Genomic DNA, 27610 nt, shown 5'->3' on the forward strand with positions numbered 1-27610 from the left:
CCAATGTATTTAAATACACAATAGATATGAAACAGGAAAAATGCTAAATTATTTGGTCATGAAATCCAGTACACATGGAAAGGTTTTCTGTACTATAACTTTAAATTTAAAAGGTTTTGCTCCCTCATTGTGCAGGCAACATTTATGACAATGTGAAGATAATTAAAAACTAAAAACAAACAAACAAACAAATAAACAAAGGGAGAATTTACACTCTGTATTTATTAAAAACATAGATTAAGGAGCAAGGTTCTATGACATCCAAAATTAAAGAAGGGTCAGTTAAAGTGGAGATAATGTTTCACAAAATTCCAAAATATTAATCATGAAGCAAAATAATTTAGAAATGCTTCTGTAAAATTCATGACTATATTTTGGCAATAACTCATGACGTTTCCAGTTCCCATTTGATACCATGTAAAATACTGAACTGAGCAAAGGGTGAAACCACATCTACGTTCTAGACACTGTTTCATATACATATCTCTTCACTGTCAATGTAATCATGATTGTTTTGCTAATTTCATCAACAAGAGAGATGGGAACACTTTGAAAAAGCAGCATTAATATACGTTCTGATTGTGACTGGCAGTGTTAACTGTATGGAGTTTTTATCCTGTCAGCAGTTTCAGGACGGTTATCCTTAAGTTGAAATTTGAGGAATAATCTGCATGTATGCGTGCACACACATTTTGTGCCCTAGGAGGTCAGAAGAAATACACTAAGGAGCGGGAAAAGTATAGGAAGAAGAAAGAACACAGGACTGGGAGTTCTCCCAGCTCATTGCAGTTCTTCCATCTTCCAGCTCTTCTTCCCATAACTAGTTACAGATTCTTGGTAAAGCCTTATATCACGTTCGGAGAATGATCTACATGATAGGTATAGTCGATTCGGTAGTGAAGCTTATTGTTCGTGTAGCCCTTAAAGGCTCACATGAGGATTCCTTATCGACGGGAATATGCTGTGTTTGATTCTGCTACTTAGTATTAATTAAAGGCTCAGACTCTGTGAGGTTACATTTTTCGTCCTATATATATATATGTATATATAACCTCAAAGGTTACTTTTTTTTGTCTTATGGGACATTAACTGGTTTTGCCTCTGAGTCAGAATGTCATTAACAATGAATTATATAATTTGTGTTTCTCCCACTCTCCTTTAAAGCAGCTTTGCCATCTTATTGGGTCGCAAATAAATCTTTGACGTGTTAGATCTGTATTTGCACAAGGGTCATGCTTTAAACTTTTTCAGAATCATTCTTTGGCAGTTTGGGGGAGTTATACCCAAGTGGACTCACCTGCCAGAAATATTTAAGTTCAGCCACTCTTTTTGTTGACCCCAGAAGTCAACCCCAAGCAAGAGTAGAGCTTTCCTTCCTTTTCTTGTCCTAACTCTGTGCTTTTGTTTTCATTTCTGGTTCCCAGTGAAGTTATTTGGTTCTAGTTCTAGTTTGTAGACAGTAAATAAGTTGTTTCCCATTGTTAGCAGCATTACTAATCATTTATGATCTCTTACTATAGGGGTTCTATTCTCTGTTGAGTGAGAGACAAGAGAAATTCCATTTTGTTAGTTTATTTTGTTTATTTGTCTGTTGTGAAAGAATTTATTTCATTAGAAAATAGAAATATTCAGTTCTGGGCCAGTGAATTTCTCTGTTTCTTTGTTTACTCTTGACCCAGGGCTGAGAGTGAAGAACTTAAGCTGAAAGCGCTCTGTGTTTCTGTGTGTTTCTGAGAAAGTACTACATCTATTCTTGTAAGTTTAACATGTTTTGCTATATGCAGAGTATATTAATAAATTATATTATAATAATACAAATTAAATGTGCTCAGCTATGATTGGTTTAGAGAGATTAACAATCATGTACATTCTAGTATTCCCAGAATTCCAAGAAAACAAAGAAATAACTTCTAAAATTTAAATGTACTTGTCTTTTAAGAAAACAGGATATCTTCTTATAGAATCTACTAGTCCAGAGCATTTTTACATAAGAATCCAGGTTCAAGTAACTGAAGTGACTCTTTGGATTACTATGAATATTGATATATTGCGTTTGAAACACTGTATACAGCTTCCTGATTTTATCAATTTTAAGTAGAATCCAAGCTCATGCTTTATTTTTTAAATTAAATTTTGTTTTGTTCCTGAATGAAGAGACTAGCTCATCTAACTTTCCTTAACTTCTTATAGTGGATTCTTGCTAATATTTCTCCACATAAAGTCTAGGATTGTAAAATATGTAAAATTAGGTGTTGAACAAAAATGCTTTTATATCAACAGTACTTAGTAGTTTGCCAGGTTAAACAAAAGTTGAATTAATGGGTAATCTTTAGATATATGGTGAATTTATAAACAAGATAGAATACTGATAAATTGATCACCAATCCACTAAACTTAGAGCATAGCTATATCTTTGAGGCATTATAATGAAGGCAATCATTTTTTTTCACTTTACAAAAGTGTAAAATCAATGAGTTTGACTGTAGAAGACTGTATAATGGGCATTTACAAGCTTTGCTTATCTACTAAAATGACTGTGAATGACAGACATATCTCAATCATCTACCTCTTAGCTCTGTCTATGAAACAGAAATTAATCTGGCTAAAAGTTACAGTTAGTGCAGATGATTAAGACCTTACAGAAACAATAGTGACAGAAGAGTTTAACTGCATAAGCAATTTAATAGAATGTTTGCCTTGTTTCATCAAGAGAAAGCAAATGATAAAAAGTAAGTAGATTCAAAGTAAAGTGTTTGGTTACTCCATAATATGAAAAAGTATAGTGACGGTTAAAAGTTGAGTGTGTACAGCAATTTGTATAAGAGCTGAGGGAAATAAACTTCATTTGACTTGGTTTAAGAATACCAACAATGAGCCTGAATATTAAAATTTTGGCAAGTTGATAGACTTCTTCATAAAATAAAGGGTAACATATGACTCCTTTGCTATCATATATTATATCAATGCAGAACTAGAAATATTTTTAACCTCTGTTAAAACGATAAATTAGTCTTAGACCATTTGGACTGCTCTAAGCAAAGGTTAGTAAAACATTAGTCTTAGACCATTTAGACTGCTCTAATCAAAGGTTAGTAAAATGTTATTTTTTGCCTTCTGTGTATGAACCCAGATTTCAGGATTGTGCTTTTCACCAGAATAAATTTCCATGCTTAGTGCTCTCTGTGGCATGCCCTTGATTCCAAAAGATCTATGGTTCCTTAAGATCATTACTTTTCCTATGGTGATTTAAAATTTTGTATTGTCATTTTGATTAATATGTAGCCAGATTACTGTTTCTCATGCACCTTGATCCTATTTTAATTGCATGTACAAATCTCCTCTGATAACCCTTTGATTTTGCTTTCCAAGATCAGCCCCTAAATTTAGGGGGTAAGGAGATGGAGGGGAGAGACTGTACTCAGAGTATGCCAAAGAGGTCCCAAATATATTTCCAACTGCAATCTTTACTGTTAATAAAATACACACACACACACATACATAAAAGACAAGGAAAGACAGGAAACTTAAAAGGTTTATGGGGCTTTTATAATTCAGGAAGAAGGCATCCAAGAAGATCAGTTTGACTTACCCCTTGTTATGTGCCTGAGAAGTCTGCACAACCTAGGATAATGCACCATGGTAAAATCTGGGATATGTGATGACTTTGCCTTTCTTTTCTAAAGCAGTTATGAAAGCAGGGTTATTGTCAGACAGATCAATTTTAAGAATGAATTCCCATGAAAGTTGAGTATCTAGAAATTAATTTCCTTAAAACTGTCTATGCAAACAACCTGGAAAGTTGTCACAAACTCTATGCAAACTCTAGTTTGAAAGACCACTGACTGTATTCTAAAATTCCATTCTAAATCTCCAGGTATTTCTCTGGAAACCAGGACTCTAAGATGTGTCAAAACTAACTTTCAAAAAGCTACTTAAAAGAGCATCATAATAATGTTATCTACCTGTATACGTTTAAGTCTCTAGCTAGGGTTTGACTGGTAAATAAGGAAGCTTCATTTCCAGCCCACCAATTAATCAGTGGTAAGCTGTAACGAACTGCTGGCTCACCAGAAGGCTAAGAAAGTTATTGTCAAATGGGAGATACATAAAATAATCTTTCATTCCCTTTCTATAATAATTTTAAGAATGGTCTAGACTCCATGAAAAAAAGTAACAATACATCTATCAGGAACCTTTTCATCACAGAAATTTAACAAACAAAAGCTTCAGGGTCCAGAAAACTCCCTTTTCTAATCAACTGCAGTCAAGGTCACTTTTTTTTCCTTTCTGAAAAAGCTGTCTATGATCGGATTTAATGGATCATTTCTATGATTGACATATTGACATGATCAGAGAAATAAGTGCAAATTTATTTTACCTGCCCATATAGATGTGAAATATGTACATCAAGAGAGAAAGAATTGGTCTTAACCAGGTCATTATTTGTTTATCCTTCAGCAGCATCTGACATATGCTGAACTGTTTTATACTACAAAGTTCCCAGAATTCTAATGTTTGTTTTGGTTGCATATTTTTCAAATTTCTGAGAAAAATAAATCAGAAAAGGCACATACCATTTGTATCGGTATCAACTATTCCTCTCCGGGACAAATCTGTAGTGAACAAACAACTGATACACAATTCTAAAGTAATATAAAAATGACATCAGAATGTCGGTTACATGAAAAAAAACCTGTGTGAAAATGCACCCCAATTAACTAGCAGCCCAATCCATCTTAATATCAGTTATCAAAATTTTACATGGTTAATACAAGTCATCAAAGTTGCTTATAGCCATAAGTAACACTACAATAGTGGTTATAAATCCCATTCTTAAAACTGGAATTTGTTTAACTTTCATAAAGATTTTAGAATGGCTGTTAATGAAGGAGTCATAAGCTCAAAACACCTCTGTCTTTTAAAAGTTGTTTTTACCACTATAAAGAAGATTATGTAACTAAAGATAAAATGTATTTCTGCTTCTTCTGAAAGTATCAGATGCATTTTATAACAGCAATACATCTTTCTATTTTACCAAAATCTAAATATTAAGGTCAATCTTCTGGATTCACTGAAACCAGATCAGTTCTTCTCCCTCTGTACACATGGAGCCTGTAGAGTAAAAGTTTCTCAAAAAACATAGAAAGTCTATGAGAGAAAACTTCATTAACTCAATGCTCTACCAACTGAATTGGAGTACAATTTCAAGTTACTTCTAAACTCAGATACGATAATGATTTGTCTACATTATTAATAAGTCAGGAAAGAGAGAATCTACACCCTACCTCCAACAGACTTGCTCACTGTTCCACATTTTGGTGTGAATTATGTTCATAAGCACAGCCCATGTAAGCCAGAGGATTTACTCAGAGAAAAATGGTAGTGGTAGGATGGGTGGCTGAAAAAAGCAACCAGAACATATTTTATGTGTTAAAGGTATAAAAGTAGTAACTATTCAATCTGAGTATGTGACAGATTCCTAAAAAGCAACACTTTCATTTTTGTTAACACCTTAGTAGTGGGGAGGGTGGGTAGAATCAAACATTCTGAAGGCAGAAAAATGGTGTAACACTGACAAATTTATTCCTTTTCTGCTGTCTTCACAGTTATTTCCAAAACTCTGATACAAAACATGCAGAAAACAGCTTTTGACCTATTACATCATGTAACAATTTCACATTGCCCAAGAGTAAAAGTATTTAAATAAATACGGCAATGATTTTTAAATCCAATGACAATTTATTATTTCTATAAACATGTAAAAGTGACAGGGAGGCATCTGAACCTTTCATAAATAGTAGTTTACTTCATTAAATGATGAGGCATGAGTTTCATACAGTTCCTAAGTTAACACAAACAGTAATATCTGTGAAAGTCATTCATTCAACAAATATTGGACAACCACTGTTTGGAACATATCTACAGTCTGTTCTTTAGCCCATTGTGGCTTATTACAATATTATTAGCCCATGTTTTCTTTAGTTTGTTTATCTACATATCAACTCCTTGAATAGAAATTATTTTCCCTGTTTTTACATAAAGGAAATAAAACTCAGAAATACTAAGCTAATTTTGAAATAGACTTCAAAGCCATATCTTTTTACTACACCAGGACCCAGAGGACTTAGAGGGGATAATATCCATCAGTTCATTCCCAAAGTAGACTGAGCCTCTGCAATGAGCCATAACAGTCAACATAGTCCCTGCCCTCATGGAGCTAAAAGTCTCCTTTGATACTATGGTCTTACAAAGAAGTAATTAGAAGAAGAAAGGTTTCATGCTTTGTAAGCTGAGTGGGAAATCAAGTGACCACAGAGCAAATGAAGACAAAATAGAGGGAGATAATGTGAAATCTCAGGGGAGTCAGGAAAAGAAAGAACAAATGCCACAATAAGAAAGATGAACTTTTAAATTCTGAACTATATTATGATACGTGTCACCAGCATAACACAGATCAAGAGGCAATATATGTGCAATGTTTCTCAAAGATGATTTAAAGATTGTGAAATGTGTACTAGTCAGAGAATAATTCCGATTAGATGTTATAAATGTACTATATTGTTTTGATTTGTGACATGTATACTTGATTAATTCAATAGCCCTGATGATAACAGTACTTGTAAAAAATATTAATTATCTAGAGCTGCACTCTCTAATATGGTAGCCATATATGGCTATATGAATTTAAATTAATTAAAATTAAATAGAACTAAACATTCAGTTCCTCAGTCACAAAAGCCACATTTTAAGCCCTCAATAGCCACATGAGCCTAGTGGATTCTATATCTGGACAGCACAAAGGAAAAAAACATTTCCATCATTGCAGAAAGTTCTATTAGACAGTGCAGACACAGAGAAGTTAAAATTACTGAAATTTAGAGGGGTCTATAGTTGTGGAAATCTAAATAGGATTTCCTCTTTTTAATATGACTAACAGATGTAATTTAAAAATCAGCAACGACAATTGTTAAGCAAAATCTTCACCTAAAATGGTTAAGGTGTCACCAGAGGGTACACACTGTGAAATCACATAGGACAGGAAGCTATTCACGAAGATTCTACACTGTGCTGTCAGGGAAGAACACAAAAGTAAGTGAAATCTGCCTAAAAGGGAAACATGTAAAGGAGTCAAGAACTCTTCTGGGTCAATGAGTTTGTACTGGTAATGCTATAATGAAGCCAATTTGGGCCCAATTTTCTATAACCTGCAGACACTTGAACTAGTATGTAAACAAACACAAAAAAACACCAATATTATTCTTTCGGCATCGCAAATCCAATCTGGTTTCTCTAGCCTCTATTAGCCATAATTTGGACAAGAGCAAAAATGGTAGTAAGGGGTTAATTTTAAGAGATAGAAAGAAAGAGAGATTACGCTTCACTATCAGAAATTTAAAAAAAAAAACAAGTGAAATCACAATTAAAAATCACAAATTCATGCCTCACTTGGGAGAAAGCAATAAACTACATGGTAAAGACAAAACATTAGTTCTAGTACATTAGAAAAGGAATCCCCAGATTGTCTGCGTTAAATTATGCAGCAAAGAACCAGAATATTTGTTTCTACTAGCAATAAATTAGATAGTCACATAAGGATTAATTGCAAAACTGACCTTTGAAACACTGCCCAGTAGCCCAATTTTGAACAATAACTCACACTTGGTCTTCTACCAAGGAATTTTTAGAAAGGAAAATCTGAATGGTTTAATTCAAAGGAGAGGCATACTGGTGTGAGGCTTCCTTTTACAACTTTTTCAGCTGTCTACTTACTTTCCAAAATGTGTATATGTTTGCTTCTTCCAAAGGTCCAACACCCTTTGGGATTAGTGAGAAAACTGTGCATTTTGTATCCAAGTTTCCAGGGATATCAGGTTTCATAATAAAATCAATTTTTTTGTTATTCATGGGTTCAAAAGTTTGGTGAGAAGAAACTGATTATTCAAGCTGATATAAACAGATATTTCTAATGAGATTTTCTTTTCATTCTTATTTTAGCCTTCTTCTTAATTTTAGCAGTCACATCTTTATTCTCTAATTTCTAATCCCCTAAAGAAATGTGTGTCCTACATAAGACTGGCATCATTTAGGTGGTAAATACATCACCATTTACTTTTCATATATGCATAATTATATTTAAGGCAGAAATAGTTAACTGCAAATGTGAGTGAGGCTTTGTGCACTATTGAAAAAAGAAAAATGAATGTTTAAAGACCACACCATTTCTGACAATTTCACTAATAATGCATTCAATTTCCCCAACATCTTTTATGCTGAGTTACTATATAAAAAATAAAAAAGAAAGAAAAATTCAATGGCAGGTTTGGAACAAGGATTATAAAAGAACAGTTATAATTCCACTTACTTCCTTCACTTAGTTTCTAATCCACTAATGGGCAATTTATAATAAAAATGTAACTATGTGAGGTAAAGGTCCCTTTTACCAGACAATTATACTGTCACATGAAAATGGTCCTTGGGATAAAAGTCAACTTAAAAAGGTGTAGTTAATAGATGAGGAGATATTTACCTCCCCAAATGCTCAAGATAATTGAACATTAATAAAAAGAAGCCATTCTGGTATTTTATTTCCGCTGACATTACCTCCTTTGAGCTAACAGTGTTTAGAAAAACTGTTCCTTCTCTATAAAAATCAAGTGGTCACTGTTATCTATTCCCAAAGTGTAAGAAGCTGAGTAAGGCCCCAAAAGTTAGAACCTTCCTATTTCTTTAGGACTACAAGGACTCTTTTGTTTCAAATCATCTCAGATTTCAATGGATAGGTAAAACTTGAAAAGATCAAAGCATAATTACTTGTTGATATCCCCAAATGGATAGTTTTAAATGTGCCTGCTCTTCTTGTTTATCTTCTCTGTTTTTAACAGGAAGAAGCAATGCTCGCAGAAAAAAGTAAATAAGTAATTCTCATAGGCAACATAAAAGACTGATGTGTCCTTTTCTGGAAAAGTAAAACTCATGTCCAACTATTTACTAAACCTTTTAACTTGTAAGCTGGGCAATTCAGGCGACGACAGTTGTTATCCTAATCATTTTCACATAACTGTAAGTCTAGTGTGTATCTCTTTCTAATCATAAATTAATTATAATAATAATTAATGAGTATTGAGCACTTAGAGGTGCCAGGCACTGCTGTAAAGTGTTTTATACATGCTTCCTCTCTCAATCCTCAGAAGCCTGAATAAACTTCACATGGCCAGGAAGTGAAGGTATCAGGATTAGAACCATCAAATCTAACTCCAATAAAATATGAAAGCAAAACTGACTTTCATTTCAAAATGATAATAAAAGAATCAAACACTCTTGACATCTACTTCAATATTCCTGTGATTCATTTACGTGATATTTTAAATGTCACTGACCATTATCATTCCAGGTAATATCCTCAGAATGATGCTAGAAATCCTAGGGGGATAAATGATAATTAAGAAACAAAACCCAAAACTAACTCGGTGGATAAACAGCATTCTGCCTTAAGGCCTTTAACAACTTTAACCCTTTAAAAAGTCATTTAGAGGCTTTACACAGCATATTACTTGATTGAAGAGATGGTACTACAGGCAGTATGCAAAAGTGATATACTGCATTCTTCATCTATTCATTTATGATTCTTGTAAAAAACTATTTCAAAATTGGATTGGGGGCAGATTAAAATAAAATCCCATAACCCAGAGGAGATTAATATTATGAATATAAATCAACATACAGAATGCTGAAAGTTGAAAACCTCATGCCATGAGGTGAAATTGAGAAGAATATCACTGGAGACACCAAGTTAGATCTTTAAGGAAGCGCCTGTTACAGGCTTGGCAAGAGATGATGAAGAAACAAGCTGGGGCAGTGGCACAGGGAATGAAAAAAATGAACGGCTGGAAAGAAAGAACGGAAAACATGAGAGACTGACAGAAAGAAGTCAAGTTGGCTGCCTAGATTAAAGCAAGAATGGGCAAGGAATAGAAGACAACTGAAGCTTCTAGAAGAGCAAGTTTAGAAATAGTGGACATAAGGGCTACAACAGCTATGGAGGTCGGGCAAGCAAACAGGTGAAAACTAAAAGGAGACCTTCAAAAACCTATGCAAAGTTTTCTGTGCCTTTAAACAGGGTGATCAAAATAAAATCTTAAAATAAAAATTATATACACAATATATTCATATTATTAAAACTGTCCCCATACTTTTATACTAATTAAATAGCAGGTTCTGAAAACTGGTGAAGAAGAGATGTCTGACACAGTTACTTTATGTTAAATAAAGTAAGTATCCCTGTTGGGCAGGGTATTTCAACATCTTCACCCAGTAAATATCTATGACTATCTCTCCTGAATAAGAGCCGGAGGCTCAATATGGAGAAAGATTCAATGAGGCAAGCCCTTTTTATATTCTATTCAGGTGAAGAGAAAGAGAATCGTCTCCCAGCTGCTCCCACAGCCTAAAATCTGTGTTATATTATAAAATGTGTCTGGTGTATTTATTTTTGCTCAAACAGTATCCATTATGCTGTCCAGAACAATAGAAAATGAGAGAGTAATGCCAGGTAGTCACTTGATAACACAAGTTTTCTGTGTCTGGCAAACCAGCATGTAGAAAGCACAGTTCTTCAATATGCACAGGAAGCAAATGCACACAAAAACAGAAATCTAACGGTGCCTGGCAGAGAAGTATAAATATGTTTTATGTATAGATCTTTGGAAAATAAAAGGAGCATAGATATATTAAATGAACATTCAAATTAAAATCTCTAAGGGGAAGGGATAAAAGAAGGTAACAAAAAGCTGAGATTGTTTACCTAGTTCCTATTTTTACCTGCAGCCTGGAGAACTTAATGATAGGTAAAGCCTCATGCTGTTCCTTATGGAGTCCTGCTTGTCTCAGAAAATTTTATAATCTGACCATTTTCTGTCATTATTCTTTTAAATCTGACTTATGTCATCATGCCGTATCATCAGATCCAATGTACCAATATTTATTCTATCGGACTGTTTTTAGATATTTTACAACAATCATGACATGAATCTGCAAGTGTCGACCACATTCACTACAGTGCTGGATATTTTAGAGGGCTTAAAGACAAGGTCCAGTCATGACAGAACATAGCCTGGTTGGGACAAATTAGACATGAGTAACCCAGAGAGTTGGTATAGAAAGAGCACTTAACTAGTATGAGAAAACTAGCTAATTGTGTGGTCGTGGGTAAGTCAGGAAGAGAACTGGTGAGATCTATGCTTATCAAAATTGGATATATACGCACACCAATGTGAAAATGCGGAGAGGCATTCAAGATAAATGTAACAACTGCTGGAGAAACATAACCCACATATTAGGAGTGTCAATTTTGCTAAAGGATGTGTAATTAACGTTATTTTCATATTGAAACAATCAAGACTCTAAAAAACCTTTAGACTTGTTAAGTTTTATGAAATAACAAAAGATAGCTGCTAAAGTGATTGATATAAGTGCCCAAGAAATTTGGAGAAGGAAAAGATCACGTAGACTGAAATATTTAGGGAAGGTGTCATGGAGACCTCAGACTTCCAATTTCTGAACTTAATATCATTATTAAATATTCGATGTATTCTTCTAACCAAATATGTTTGTAAGCAGGGCCACCTGACTGACTAGCCAGTTCAAATAATTCATTGATTATTTCAGCCATGCTGAATCCATTAGCTATTACACTAAACTAGAAGGAACCTTTGACTCCAGGCCTCTCTCAAAATGGCCTCAACATTTCTAAAACAAAATGACAGAGGATTAGGGCTTAAAGTGTGTGTGTGTGTGTGTGTGTGTGTGTGTGTGTTGGGGGGGAGCTTCAGATGAAAACGTTAACAGGACAAGGGAAATTTTAATACATTTTATGCAGAATTAAGTGGACTGATAGAAAGAAAGACTGTAAATGAAAGAAGTCAGGAGAGGATAGATCAAAAGGACTAAACACCTGTTAGGTTAGGAAAGAAGATGGGGTGCTCCTTTCCCTAGACAGAAGAAAAAGAGATGAAGCTAAAGAAGTCTTTTTTTTTTTGTAAAATAGAAGAGCAGATCATTTACCAAGAGTAAGAGACTTTAGGATAGATAACTGAGAAGGCAGAACAACGTGAAAACCTTCTTTTATGAGGACTATCACGGGCAGTCAACTAAAGATCAGTAAAAGGATTACTAGGCATAAACCAAGGCTGGTGATAAGGAGCATGGAGACATCTGAGGATGTGTAGCCTGGGAAGTCTTTCAGAAAGATTGAGGAAACTGATAAGGTAAAAGAAAGAGTGGGAGGATGTGGTTAAGAATGGGGATTTTTGAATTCCTGATCTTAAAGGGGTGTCATTGTAAGGGATGACGAAATTTGAGGTATTGCATGCCTGTGGGAAGCTGAACAAAAAGGAGTATAAAGGTTACTGACACTGAAGAAGTTGAGAAATTCAAAGGGAAAGATATTGGAAAAGTCACCAAATAAACAATATAATCCATAGATTAGATAATCAGACTTCAGATAATAGATTTTGGACCATGATTTTGTTTTGAAAACAGCTATGATTGGCCCATGATTTCTAGAACAAGTCTACATGGTCTGGGGAATAGACCACATTGAAATTAGAAAGCAATTTTTTATAACAGATGGAAACAATATACAGAATAGTTGACTGATAGGAACTATGAATTAGATAATAGAATCCACAACGTGAAAACAGGCTTTCTAGGCATATTTCAGCACACTTAAATTCTACAAGTATGGACTGGAGCCCTATTTTAATCAGGCACTAAACTTGGTATAAGGAATACAAGGGTAGGACACAGACTGTGTCTTGCAAACTCGGAGTCAGGAGGGGGATAGAGCTGTGCATAGCTCATAAAATGGTACAATATTAGAACTATCAGTAAGACACACTGGGCAAAGCTATTACCTAATAGTCACAAGGAGAGTACATTTTCTTTTGGACATGAGGGCCAGGCTGAGTTTTGAAGCATGGATATGATTCCTACTGAGACCATGCATTACACAGACAGGATGTGTTAAGCATGTTGATGTCCCCGGCCAAAAGTTCTTAAAATTTTTGATGAGTAAATGGATTCCTGTCACCGGGGTTCAAAATAGGAGAGAAGAATCTCGGGAAATGAGGCTACATGAGAAGACAGCAGCCAAAGCAAGAGGAAATCGGTGTGCCATGTTGATGATAAGGAGCCCATGTAAAGGCTTTAAGCAAGATGAAAACAGGGTCCTTATCAGATTTTTTAAGGTTACTTTGTTGACATAATGGAGGAGGGATTACAGAGAGCAAACCCAAAGGCAAAGAGGAGAAATTAAGTGGTAACTGTGAGAGTTTAGGAAAGAGAACAGGCTCTAAGCCAAAGAAGTGGAACGGAAGACAAACTAGTGACTGACAGGATAAGAATTGGGAATAAGAATAAAGAAGCAAAGATGAGTTCCAGGTTTGCTGCTTCTGGATGACCCAAAATTATTTATCAGAGGAACACTGGTGAATACTGGGATATGAGAGTCAATTCTAGCTTGAGAAAAGTTTTAGTAGGCTCAAAATTGGAAGACTCATAGTCTTAGCTATGAAGTTAGTTGCTAGGTTTCCCACCATACTATAAGCATATAAATCTCACATTATCCACCATCCACAACCTTTGTGAATCTTTCAGTATAAAATGAGTTTCAGTGTTTGGAAAGTTGCCAGGTATGATAAAACTATCTGTAACACCACACAGAGAGTACCTAAAGGGCACTCTGATTCTGAGCAGTGCCGAATTTTCAGAATACTGCTTCTTGCTTCTAACCTGTCTCTTTTACCTTGAAATTTTTTATTCCAAAATACAGAGAGTTAAAATTGAATATTTTTAAGTCTTCAGATTCTCAAGAGGGTATGATCCTTGCACAATTAGGGTAAAAAACACAGGGATTTCCTACCATCTATACCTCTATTTTTTAAATATGAAAGGTAGTTATATCCTATTATAAATTTAAAAGTAATTTTCATTTTAAATTCACTCTGGACAGAGAAAAATAGTTCTAAAGATGAAAACAATTTCCACACATGCTTTGTATCATGTAAAGGGGTATTAAAAAACACAACTTTTCAAAATTCAATCGCTTTCTTGCATTTTTTCACTCTTTGAAGGTCCACTTATGTTAAGCAAATCGACAGTGATACTTCAGAAAGCATTCAGGACATATGATGCCAGACTGATCTGGGCTGAGTTTCAAGAAAGGAGAGATATTGGAGAAATCAACTGCATTCTACATTCCTTTCTGTTTCAGTTACCAACTCCAATAATTTTTAGGTGAAATATAAATACTCTTTTTCAAGATGGAAGTACACTAGGGCCTCCTCTACTGGCCCCTGTGAAAATAATGTTTTAGTTTTAGAAGAAGAAAAAAAAATAAAAGTATTTTAAAAAATATTTGTTATGTAAAAACTCATTCACACATATCAGAGTCAAGACTCGTGATACATTTCTTTTTGATCCCAGTTAAAGTTAAGTGCTTCAGCTCTCCTTAAATCTTAATTATTACTAAAAATACTGACGATTATTGCAATCAGAATAATAAAAACTACTCTCACATTTCAGTTTAGGTGGTGATTACATTTCTCAACCCCCTTTATACAAACATATATATATAGAAAGAGCTCTACTATTTCACATAGTAACAGAATTTGTTAAAGCTGAACTTTAAAAGAATAAAATTAGATGACTGTTACTCAAAATATGAAATTAATGAGCCAATCCATGTAAAGTACTAAGGTATTCAGTACCGAGCTCACTCAAGTACATACAGGTACATGACACAGAGAAAGGAGAATGTTATATGTAAAAAGGCATACATTTACATAATGCAATTGATTTTTGAACCAAAATGCAATGTTTTGAATGAAATAATTGCATTATATAAATCTCTTTAAAATTTCTCCTAGACTACCATTAAAAAAGCATTTCACAGCATTGTGAAGCATCATTTACATATTTTTACATAACTCTTCACTTTCACCATGCACCAGAGAACATTTTCTGTGTGTTCATATTTTCTTCCCTTTTTAAAATTAATATAAACATCAGCAGAAACTCAACAGACCAACTTGACAATGGATTCACCAGCATCATCCAAATTGAAACTTCAGAAAAAGCTGGACCCTATGGTAATGTTTAGGTCTTAAGTGAGTGTATCCTAATTCTATCTGATATTTCCCTCTTACTGGTGAGAAAGAGACATACTTTTAATTTGCGAATCATTACTGGCACTTCTAACACAAATTTCAAAGTTAGAATTTCGTATTTAGAGGGTCTTTCCTTTATATTTTATTTAAATAAAGTTATACATTGCCTTTAGAGAAAAGCCATTTATATAAAGTTAGAAATTGCCTTTGGAGTAAAGTCATTTAAATAAAGTTAGAAATTGCCTTTACAGAAAAGTCAACTTGTTTTCACACATTAGCAAAAGTTTCCATATCACATTATATATAACTACTACAGAGCGACAGAGGGAGCTCACACATATTAGATTCTCTCCTTGCCTCCTCCCTTTCATTAGGTAAATGAAGGTTATTTTAAGTTTTCTGTTAAATGACTCTCTAAAAAAAGAAAAAAAAAATCTTATTTTAAATTTTAGAGAAAAAGCCAGATATAATTTTAAATCAACATGGAAGTTAAGGTCAAATATGTATGTTCTTCCACTCATAAGTCTTTTACATGTAGCTTAATTATTTCTTTTCTTAAAACTTATATGAGAAACTCCATCAGAACATGTTCATAGTTATGACTCATTCTGTTTACTATATTGCGTTATATAAAATGTGTTCTCAGAATTATAAATGTAAATGTTTTGAGAATGGAAATCAAACCTCATTGAACATAAACAGTCACAATTTCAACATCAATTCTCACCTACAGAGGGGTATAGAGAAATCCCACTAACAACCACAGAACCTTAATAAAACTAAGACACTTGAATCAAGTATGAAAAGTCATCGGGAGATGAAAACAACTTCTGCCAGTGCATCTATGTAGATAACTATGTAAAATGTATTTAAATTCCATATTTTATTTATTATGAAAATTCATCTTCTGATCTCCATATTTGAAGCTCTAAATGGATCTATTAAACAGGCATGTCCCAAAACTCCAAAAAACTTTTTTAAAAATAGGCAAAAAATATATGTAAGATATTAAAAATATAATTTGTTAAATTCAACCATTCATAACACTTACATATTTACTTTTTTTAAACAAAAGTTTCAGGCTTTGTAAAAAAATAAGTGGGCTGGACTTAAAAACTTAAAAACTGGACCAATGGTCAATCTTTGCTTCTAATTTGCTCCTGGTTTAATCTTACTCACATTCTACAAAGTTAACACTTATCCTCTAGTGTTCTAATTGCTCGGTGCTGTGCTGACTACTGGGAATGAACCACAAGATACATCACTGTAAACTGCAGGGAATGCTTCAGTGATCACGAGGTTAAAAACTCCCCACCAGCAGAAAGGGAGAATTCTTTACTTCTTAACTCAGTCGTACAAATTACTTCCAGGTGGTGATAATTATCACTTGCGGTGTTTGATATTCCGGACTTTGCATCTAAATTTATACTTGACAAGTTAAACTTTTCATCCGGAGCATTTTCCCATAATCTCTCAAAGGCCATAGACAAGGATAGACAGATTAGTGATGGGTGAAACCAATTCCACCCAAAATGGCAACACTTAATTACAAGCCTTGTTGTTTATAATTAACTGTGTAAATCACTAACTTAAAAGTTTCTTTTCAAGGTATTTAAAACCAACTCTTTTCCCAGGGGGATTTTGTACTGTATATTATTACATAGTTAAGTATTATTTTGTTTGCTCTATGAACAAGATGTGCAAATGACACATTTTATAGAATGTCTTGCCATCGAATTTGGAAAATGTCCATGAATTGCATTACTATCACCAGTTTTGTTCTTCTCGGTGTTTTAGGCCATTTTTTGCCTATAAAAATATATAAATATATATATTTGTCTTTAAATATTTACATTTTAAAATATTTATAGATACCTACAAATAATCCTGAAAGCCATAAGAAAGACAATGTAATTATCTAAACGAGCACGAGAAAATAATTTCTCAGAGAGTGAGAGTGTCAATCTCTTCTCAATTTCAGAAAATAAGAAAGTGAGCATCCACATGTATCTTCTGAGATGCATTCATTTTTTCCTGTGAAAAATACTTAGATTCAGAGAGCATTTACTGAGAACATACCATGTACCAGACATCAAACATGCTTCCTACTCCTCTAATACTTTCTCATTGTAATATCTAAAAACATCCTGAGAGGTAGAAATAATTCCCATTTTACAGAATATCGATCTGAGGTTCAGAAAATGTAAGTAATCTGTTCATGATCAGTGAGCTAGTAAAAGGTTGTAGATGTGGAGTTTGAACTCAGTTCTTCCAAATCTAAGCTTTCGTCTTTTTGAATAACCTTGCCAACACAACATCAAAAAGTAAATCATTCACTTACCATGAAGATCTGTATCAAAGGAAACCACAAGGAAAAGAAAACACAGATGCACATGCAGTAAGTCCTAGATGCCTAAAAATAACACGTCATGTTAAAACGGAAAAACAATCCTCCAGTTCCTGATTTGTTACTGCGTTAAGCTAATATTTATCAAGGGCTTATAGTGTTTCAGATTCTAGAGATATAAGGAATAAGAAACAAAGAACCCTTCAGCCAGTCTCCATGCCAGAGGCCCATCAGCGAAGAGATAACTCGAACAGAGCATGATAGGTGGATTGTGAAAGGTATCAACAAGGTGATATGGAGAACATAAGGTGTTCAGATCAATCTCACTCTAATTTCCAACAGGAAGCTCAAAAACCTCTGGACTCTAATTCAGTCTTTTTAGCTTCAACAATCCAATTTTTACAACCACTTCCAAATCCCTATGTCCAGTCCAATCCTCTCCCCAGTTTCTGACTTTGTTGGGTAATTCCAGCCATCTAAAACGACCCATCATGTAACATCTGAAAGCCTGCTCCTGGAAATCATGTTTCATTCTTCAAAAGCATGTGCAAATGATTGGAAAAATGGGGACAAGGACTAAATGAAAAATAGGGTGGGATGGGATGAATGATTTGGGTGTTCTTTTTTACTTTTACTTTTTATTCTTATTCTGATTCTTTCTGGTGTAATAAAAATGTTCAAAAATAGATTGGGGTGATGAATGCATAACTATGTTATGGTACTGTGAACAGTTGATTATATACCATGCATGACTGTGTGGTATATGAATGTATCTCAATAAAACTGAATTTAATTTTTTTTTTTTTAAAAAAAAAAAAGCACATGCAGATGATTTGCCTGCTGGATGAGAGTTGGATAGGGTTTGGCCTCAGTAAACTTCCACTTCAACATACCACCTCTTGACTACAGATCTTCTATTCCACAGACCTCCCATCTTCCCTCATTCCTCAGGATTTAGAATTTATATAATCTGATGTTATTTCTCTTGGGTTACAAGCTCCATCATGGCAGAAATCATAACATCTTGAAGTTTTTCTACAAAACAACAATGCAGCACATGAACACTCAAAACAATACCAATAGCCTAAATGTTTTAGTCAAATTAATATACTAGAGGAAAAGTACATAAATAGTAAGAAAATGTAGTTAAATAATAGTAAATATTAAGAGATATATAAAAAATCAATAATTTTGTAAAGCAAAACAATAACTGGTGACTGGAGATGTAATGCCTCCTGTAAAAAACTACAGTAAAATGGAACAAATCTGGCAACAAAGGATTTAGTTAGAAGTTTCTGCTCTCAAGAAAGGATCCTGGAGAAACATTAATGGAGTGAAAAAGACAACCTGTGAGTAGCTTTTCTTGATCTTCTGTCACTGTAGAAGTTACTTCATAGTTTGACCAGTAGCCAGCTGACTGAAAAAGTCAGTTGACGTGGTTAATTATAATGATATATACATATATATGCATATATATTAGTTATTTATTATATCTTGAAACACATAAAATATATTTTGCATATCTTATGAATTAGATACCAAATTTTGTTTCTTACATAAACCGATACGCATATCAGATCTAAAATTTCCAAGTGCATATGATCTTTTCCCCAATCTTTTACAATTGTCTCAACTACACTTAACTTGCTATTTCAAGTGACTTTTATCAAATCTTTCCAAAGCATTCACATTTGTTATTCATAGAAAAATTTTCTTTTCACTCTCAGATTTCATCACTGTATATAGTATTTAATTTACTCAAGTTAATAAAATAACAAGGACAAAAGCTATACATAACAAGTTTGGAACAAACAGCACTGACTCTTAATAAGCACACAAGTCAACTAGTGGTAGCTGAAGTATATATAGGATACATTAGAGGATTAGCCCACTATCTGAAAGCACTCAGCATGTTGCAGCTATCAGAAGGTCCAGAAAGCACTGATTAACCCAGTACATTGCTAAATGGAGATAGGTTAAGCGAGTATCTGCTGTACTTTCTTATTACCCATCTTTCTTTATCATCATAAGGCAAAATTTCCAACTCTATCCCATATTCAATACCTATTAATGCTTCCACCATGACCTATTAGGAACAAAAAGCCATATAACTAATCTTCATTTTACTGTAACCAATTTTCATTGGTTATGTCAAGCCAATAGAACACTTTCACATTACCCACTTAAAAAGTAACTGTTATATGTAGACAACCTCCCAAAATTAAATATGTAATTTGTTATTTTAGGATGAAAACTCAACAATTAGAAAAATTAAATAGGTACAGAGGTCAGGCAATTCACTTGAAAATGTTACAACTCTTTAGCTTCAAAAGTTACACAGGCTGCTTCGTATTCCAAAAACAATCTTTCAAAACATTCGGCTTCAGGTTCCTCATTTATAAAATGGGGAGCTAGATGAAGGACCCATTCACCCTTGATACATTTTATGGTTCTGATACGGAATTTTTTTTTTAAGGATCACATCCCATTTTAAGATATTCTTGACACATTTTAGCCAAAACTCTGGACTATAATAAAATATATATTGAGTAAGCTGTCAGGGATAAATTGTCCCAGAACCTCTTATATCCACACACAGCAGGACTTAAACCTAGTAGCACTGTACTAAATTATAACCAATAAGAAAAGTCAGAGGTCAGAGAAGCCATACAGAGCCCTGTGATAGTCAACAATACAACTTAGTGTCCCTTCCATGTTAGAAACAATTTGCCATACAGCTTCTGCAAAAGAGATTAATACTGATAGCCGCAGCAAGTGGAGGGGAAATGCAAGATATGGAAGCCCAGCCAATATTCCATTTGTAATTAGTCACACCACAGCACAATAAGGCTACTGCAATTTACAATTTACAATTTACAATGTTGGCAATTTACAATTCAAACGAGCATTTTGATGTTTAAAAGAATGGACTGTGTACACATCAGTCTCTATGACACAAAAATGCCTGGTCAGGTTCATTTTAAATGTATGTTTTATTTGGTACTGTTAACCAATCACTATCATTACTTTTACTGTTTATGGATGCAATATTTATTAGGCAAAATGTAATTTGGAAACCTTCCTTGCACCCAAACCTAATTCATTTCCTGACTTTTCGAAATATTTATATCCTGACTAGCCATATTAGGTCTTTAAAGCCATTACAGTAAGATGATTTATTTATTTCTGGGGCAGTGTTAAAAAAACTGTTCTCTAAGAGGAAGAATGAAATGGAAAACATCACCCAAAGGCCCTCTCAGGGCTTAAAAAAAAAATAAAACAAGGATAAAAAAGATGGGAAGATGCGGAGGAGAAGAAAGGAGGCCTAATTTAGGGCTAAGGAAGAGAATTTCGGTGCCCGTCATTCCAGAGTTTGCATCCTGGTTTTCGAATCAGACTTCCCACTATGGCCCAGAAAGACTCTTAAGTTGCTTGCATCAGTTTCCACATCTGTAAAATGGGAATGGTGATACTCTCCTTATAGGCAAGTTGTGAGAATTAATTAATGTTTGTGAAATGCTTTGAAGATGAAACAAACTACATAAATGCTAACTATTATTATTATGAGAGAACTGTCAAGTGCTCTAATTAAGCTATGTCAGCTTCCACAGTATGACCTACCCCAAAATGACTGCAGTTCTATGAGGAAGAAGGACACGCTCTAGTTTTTTCCTTTCAATGCATTAAACAGAAATAGGAAAAACCCTTCTCCTTTTATTTCACATTGTAATCAGCAGATAATCCCTACTCCACTAGCTTGACACAAACAATTTCAAGAAGTCCTTATGGCAGTTTTTGAAGCAAGCTGGTCCCTAAGGGATGTGGAAGCCTAAAGGAGAGACGTTAAAAAAAAAAAAAAAAAGACTCAGGATATTTTCGATGCCACTTGAAGCACAAGGGGAAAAATAAGCAAGTCGCATCACTGTTATCTTTATTTTCAGTCACATAGAAGTGGAGATGGTTTTATGGAAAAGCTACATCTTCAAAGACTTCATTGTACCACGCAGAGATGAAATGGATTAAATTAAGTATTGACTTATGACAGCTCTGTTGCTATTATTATTGCATTATGTACACCCATGTATAATATCAAGATTTCAGATATTTTCTTTCCTTCAATATTAGGAACTATGTAAAAATTGCCAAGTCATTTGCTTTCAAAAGACTTCTTAGAATTCCTTTTTATTTTTTAGCCATCTGTGATTTTTCTTCTGAAAGAGCCAAGTGTTTATTTTGTGTAAACTACTAGGTCTTTGATTTTAGTTTAGGAAAGTAAGCAAAAAAAAGATTTTACCAAAATAAAAGGTTTATAAAATTAAAGCTAACTCTTCAGCAAATTGAAAAAAATGATGTTCCTATATAGTTTTTTTTCACTCAAGATTCATTTTAGTAACTTGTTTAGGCCATAAGCCTCAAGTCTTTTTAAGTACCATGAGAAGTCGATTAAAATGAATCAAAAATGAAATGCCATCACACCATCTTGAATATAATTTAGTATGTTGTAGATTTTAAAATGACCCTCTCATCAGTTTGTAGATCACTTCCCCATTTTATAAAAACCTTAAATTTTGCTCTGACAAACATAATTTAAGAAATTAAGAAATGATTTCCCTGAAACTGCTCTAATGTTTTCTAGATGCTCACGCCTGTGTAACATAGTACTGTTAGTGCCCTTAATATTAAAACATAAAAACAAAAATATTACAAATGCCAAGAAATGGACTTTTTCAAATTGTTATTTACAATTCATCAAGGCAATATAGACAAAAATATACCTATATATGAAATTAAATCTTCATATGATAGTGGAGGATTTAAAGGAAATTTCAAGGTCAACTGGAGAATAACTCCAAATCCCAGAAATCACATTTGGGTGGGTATAACATTGGGAAAGAAACAGAAAAGACTGTCAGTCAAGACGAAGGATCTAGTAGAAAATTCTCTAATTCAAGTTCCAGCTCACAGTGAAGTCATCGTATCTGACCCTGAACCAGCCATTGGCCATTTTAGGCCTCAGTTACACCATGAGAAAAATGGGAGTAATAGTATCTATCTGGTAGGATTGTTGTAAAGAATTAATGAGCTACTTTATAAAAAAAAATTTTTTTTAATTGACTGGCTCTCAGGAACACTGTGAACGTCATGTATATGATGCTGGCTTGGACACAGGTAGAGATGTTGGGAGGTCACTGAATTCTAAGTACTGTACGCCCTAGCATCTGTTGAGATGTTAGCTACCACTATAGCTAAAGCCCTGTGAGTTAAGAAATTCTTATAATTATAGCTGAAAATACTAACTAAAAAGTTGCATTGTACTGATCGACTCAATAACATTAATAGGCATCTAGCAGCCTACGAAAATCCAGTTCATGGATAGTGTTTATAGAAACAAAGTTATTTATGTCAAAATTAACTTAAGCACAACCATTTTTATCTGACAGGAAGGCACTGAAGCCCCCCAGCGTGAAACATTTGGAATTGTTAAAATGTATTGCCTTATTAATTTAATTTCTTCACTCTCCAGGAAGGTGTAACTTCTGCAGGACTGGGTCATGGCTTATTCGTTTGTGAACCACTACAGTGGGTAGACTCCAGAGTTTATAAGTAACTGAACCTAATTAGAGGAGAAGGAGGGGAAGGGGCTAGAGGGAAAGGATGAGGAGAAGCAGCAGCTATCCAGCCTGAAATACTTAACTCTTGTTGTTTCCAACGTTTCATATATTATTTAAAGTTCTTATTATTAAACACAGTCATTTAAAAATGCAGATAGCAATAAATGATATCCTAACGGCTTATGGATTGTCCCTTGAAATAAGTCAGAGAATTTTGTTTGTTTGATTATATTTTAACAATTGTATTTGAGAATCCTCCAAACAAAATCCACTTAATCAATCTCATTATCATTTATCATTTATGCCTTTATCATTTATATCATTTACAATCTCCCAGGTGAATGTATGTGTATGGTCTGAAAGGATAATGCTTTACAATGCTTTGACTCAGTCTTTCTCCCTGTCAGAGACTATCCCTATAAAATGGAGACAATCATGAAAAGAAAGAGCAGCTTGATGCTGAAATAAAATATATAACGTGCAGCTCTCTGTGGACCCATATTAGCTATTCTTCTACTGTGACCGGTCAGATTAGATGACATGAATTGTACCTTTACTTTTGAGAAGCTGGATGGTCAAAGAGTTCAAGTTCTGTAGCTACCATTGTGTTTTCTTAAGTGTGTCTCTCTAATTCTATCTAGATAATTCACAATCCCTTCTTTACCACACCTAAAAGCCTAGGACCTTACTGGTAGCTACTATTTGATAAGCTTAAAGAGCAGAATATCACTAAAATACCACAAAGCGTTCAGTGATGTCCATTATTCTACTCTTGAAACTTTTTGAAATTAAGCTGATATAAAAACAACTAAACAGACCTACACAGTTCACTGTATTTATTTAAAAATATGACTGTCTTCAAACTGGTAGTCATTTGATTATGCATATCTTAGATGCAGATTCTACTTGGATTTATGAAAAAAAAAAATCCAAAACATCTAATGATTTCTCAATAGTAAACTTCATAGTATCTTTTAATTAGACATTATAAATCTGTTCTTCAAAGTTATTTCAGGGACAAACAGTTTGAGTGTTTTAAGTCATGAGTGGATTCAAACAAGTGAATTCGAATACAAAGTTATCCATGTGAAATGCACATAATGCAACTCATTTCACCAAGTTTGATTCTTTTACCTCCAGATATCACAGAGTAAAATGAAACTTGTAGAAAGCATAAGACTTTATAATCTGATAAAAAACAAACAACTATGGAATCATAGTGTATTTAATTTATCATCCCTCCCTTAGGGAAAAACAGAGGAGCCTTTTCAAATTCTCCAAAATGTAAACTTCGCCTGGCACTATTTATATACCAGAACCTATTTAGAAAAGCCAAAAGTCGGCAATAAGAAAGAGTTTCTTTAGTGAACAACTTTGAAAAGAAACAAAGAATTCCAAAGCAAACTACAAAAAACGCGAAAACCAAGTACACACACAAACAACAACAAAAGTATTTTTGTTAAATTAACAGGGTGACTTTCTCTAACAATCATATCAGTATTCCTGTATATTTAGTGACATGTGGGAAGATTTTTGTTTTTAATTTCATACATATAATAATTCTTACATAGTAACATTTGCTTTAAGACATGTTATCTTTTTTTTGACATACATGTTCTTATCCTTGGTATTTCAACAAAAGGAAGCATTACAGAACTAATGATAAAGTAGGGAAAAATATAAATGTAACTCTCTTGGCATGTGAAAATGTGATATACACTCAAATACATATACACAAAGAGAAAGTTTTTAAAGTTAAATAAGTTAAAATTTCCATTATTTTTTAGATATTTGCACACTATCTATAATTACAAGTATCTAATACAAGCAGACACCAGTAAACGGGCAAAAGAGCCTGTCGGCATAACTATTCATTACACTGAGCTGAATTAGCTACTTTGAATTAAATTCAGTTATTTTTTAACACAGAGCAGAGGTTCACTCCAGACCTAGGTTGGTGATAAGAAGGATGAATGTCCACAAGTACAGGCAAGACGCAGTTATGAAATAATTCTGAGGAAAAATGCCAAATCCTATGCAACATTCCCCACAAAGGTCCAGTTCGAGTGTTTAAATAATAAAACTACCATTACAGTTGTCAACTATATTTGAAGTTTATCACTGACTTTGTCATTTCCTAGAAATTAAGTTTTTAAATCTAGCATCCAAAATAAGAGAAGTTTATTTAATTTAAGTTTTTAATTACATTAAGAAATATGTCAAATGGCATAAATGATGCCCAACAAAATCACAGAAACACTATATGAAACAGTAAATACGCAAAAGATGTTTTTAACTACCCATAGTTTGTCAATCTGATTTACTTCCTTCCTTCTTTCTTTCTTTCCTTCTTTCCTTCCTTCCTTCCTTCCTTCTTCCTTCCTCCCTCCCTCCCTTCCTTCCTTCCTCCTTCCTTCCTACCCTCCCTTTCTTCCTTCCTTGAATCAGGGAAGGAAGGGGACAATCTATCTCCATCTCTCTCCCCCCTCTTTTATGCAAAGCTAAAATAACCTGACGAGTCTCTCTGGCTTTAGCTGGGCCAATGAAGCACAGGGTTTAAGGTCAAGGATTGTGCAGAACAGTGACTTGGGTATGAATTCCAGTCCCAACACCAGCTAGTGCTGAGATCTTATGCAAGTTACTTGGTACTCTGATCATTAAATGCATTGCACATCATTAAGTGCTCCAATAATGGGAAGGAATCATCATAATTAACTTCAGGAAAATCAGAACTTTTTTCTCAGGTATCTCTTCCTTCTCTCCTTTCTTCCACCATGTTCCCCTCTAAAGAGATTCTCAACTGTGTTGCTGCAGTTCCCAGTCCCTCTTGCTCTATTCTACTCTCTGTTTCCTCTTGAATCGTAGCCTTTATGTCAGCCATCTCTCCATCACTCCTTTTTGTATACTATAGTTACCTGAATTTTCCTTTGGGGTACTATTCTCTGCCTTGAACAGTAATTATCTGGGAACTCATTGGTGCCAGGGTTGTCAACACTAGACATGAATTAACATGTGGCTATTCTAAGGATGACTTCTATTTTCACAGAAAACACTTACCCTTGACACACCTAAACTTACAGAAATAGAGTCTTAATGATGAGCATTTTGGGAACCAAAAGAATAAGGTTCATTTGGAGGACTGAAGAAGAGAAGCCAAGACACAGAGGAGGAGGCCAGCCAGAGCCACATTTAAAGACCCTTAACTCGAACACAAAACTCTTTTATCTTTCTAACAGGCATACTATTCTCCTGTGGGTCTATAATTAAAGTTTCAGGTATTGGTAAGTAAGACCATATTCAAATTCATTAAAGAATTAGTAAGGGATGAAAAATATTCTCTGGCATAAACCATGATGTGTCTTATGGAGAATGCCAGTCTTAATCACATAGGCTTCTGATTGCTAACAATTAAAACCCTGATCTCCTTTTTTCTCCCTAATAGTTGAAAGCCTTTGTGAAGAAGATGTAAAATTCATCCTGTCATATTACTGACAAGTGGCACTGAGCTGGTAAAGTGGTGTATTAATACTGATTACACTGATTAATAGTACCGTAAAAACTGGTTCCACGGTGCTTTAACATTTTTTAAAGGAACAGATGAGAGACATACTGAGCTGAATATATAATTGGTTTATCTGATTCCATTACAAAGAGAAATCTTTGAAATTTATGAATTAAGGTGGAAGGTGAGCTGTTTCTAGTTTTAATCAATAAATTCATTTAAAAAATGAAAATGTCCAAGTAGCACCCTCCCACCCCTCCTGTTCTGCTAGGAACGTTTAAGAAAACAATACGCAAGATTCATGACAGATCCTGTTAAATGTAAGTACTGTCAATGTTTTTCATGCAAATGAATATGTATTCAGCATTATATCAATGTCACAAGAGTCAATATTGATGGTTTCCAATATGGCAGGTCTTAGGAAAACAACATATTGCATAAGATGACAGCACCAATACCACAAACTCTTGTAAGGAAGAGAAAAAAGTTTAAACACATAAATGGGTAACAATGCTCTCAGATGTTTCCCATTTTATTCCAGCATCAACCCTAGAAGATTAGAAGAAAAAGGATTCCCTCCCTCCCTTTTGTCATCTAAGGGCATAGGCTCCTGGAGTTGTGTGGCTCACCCATTTTTCCAGTTGGTTAAGACTGACTTGGGAGTCTCAGTCAAGTAGCCTTTCTACAATAATGCATTATTAAAAAGGCTCTTTAGCATAAGACAAAGATACATGAAGTATGAAATGTAAATCAGAGCTTTGCTGGATAAACTCAAGGCAGTCACTTGTTTTTTGTTTTTTTAATTTGGTTGGTTAAAAAAAATTTTTTTTCCATATTACTGCTATCCAGCAACAATATGATGGACATATGGGCCTCATCACTCTGGATGGATAAAAGAGGTTGCAAAAGTCTCTCCTTGCTTTATAAAAGAATAACAAGAATATTTTCTAGTGATAACAAGTGATATGGGGGGATTTTGGAAGTC

General features: G+C 34.1%; 1 protein-coding gene across 4 annotated transcripts in view; it reads right to left on the reverse strand.

Moving 5' to 3' along the window:
* Positions 1–27610, reverse strand: part of TRPS1 (transcriptional repressor GATA binding 1) — a 242470-nt gene that overhangs the window by 104000 nt on the left and 110860 nt on the right. The gene's annotated exons all lie outside the window — the stretch shown is intronic.

The sequence above is a fragment of the Choloepus didactylus genome, chromosome 14 (assembly GCF_015220235.1).
Source record: "Choloepus didactylus isolate mChoDid1 chromosome 14, mChoDid1.pri, whole genome shotgun sequence".
NCBI classification, from domain to species: Eukaryota; Metazoa; Chordata; class Mammalia; order Pilosa; family Megalonychidae; genus Choloepus; species Choloepus didactylus.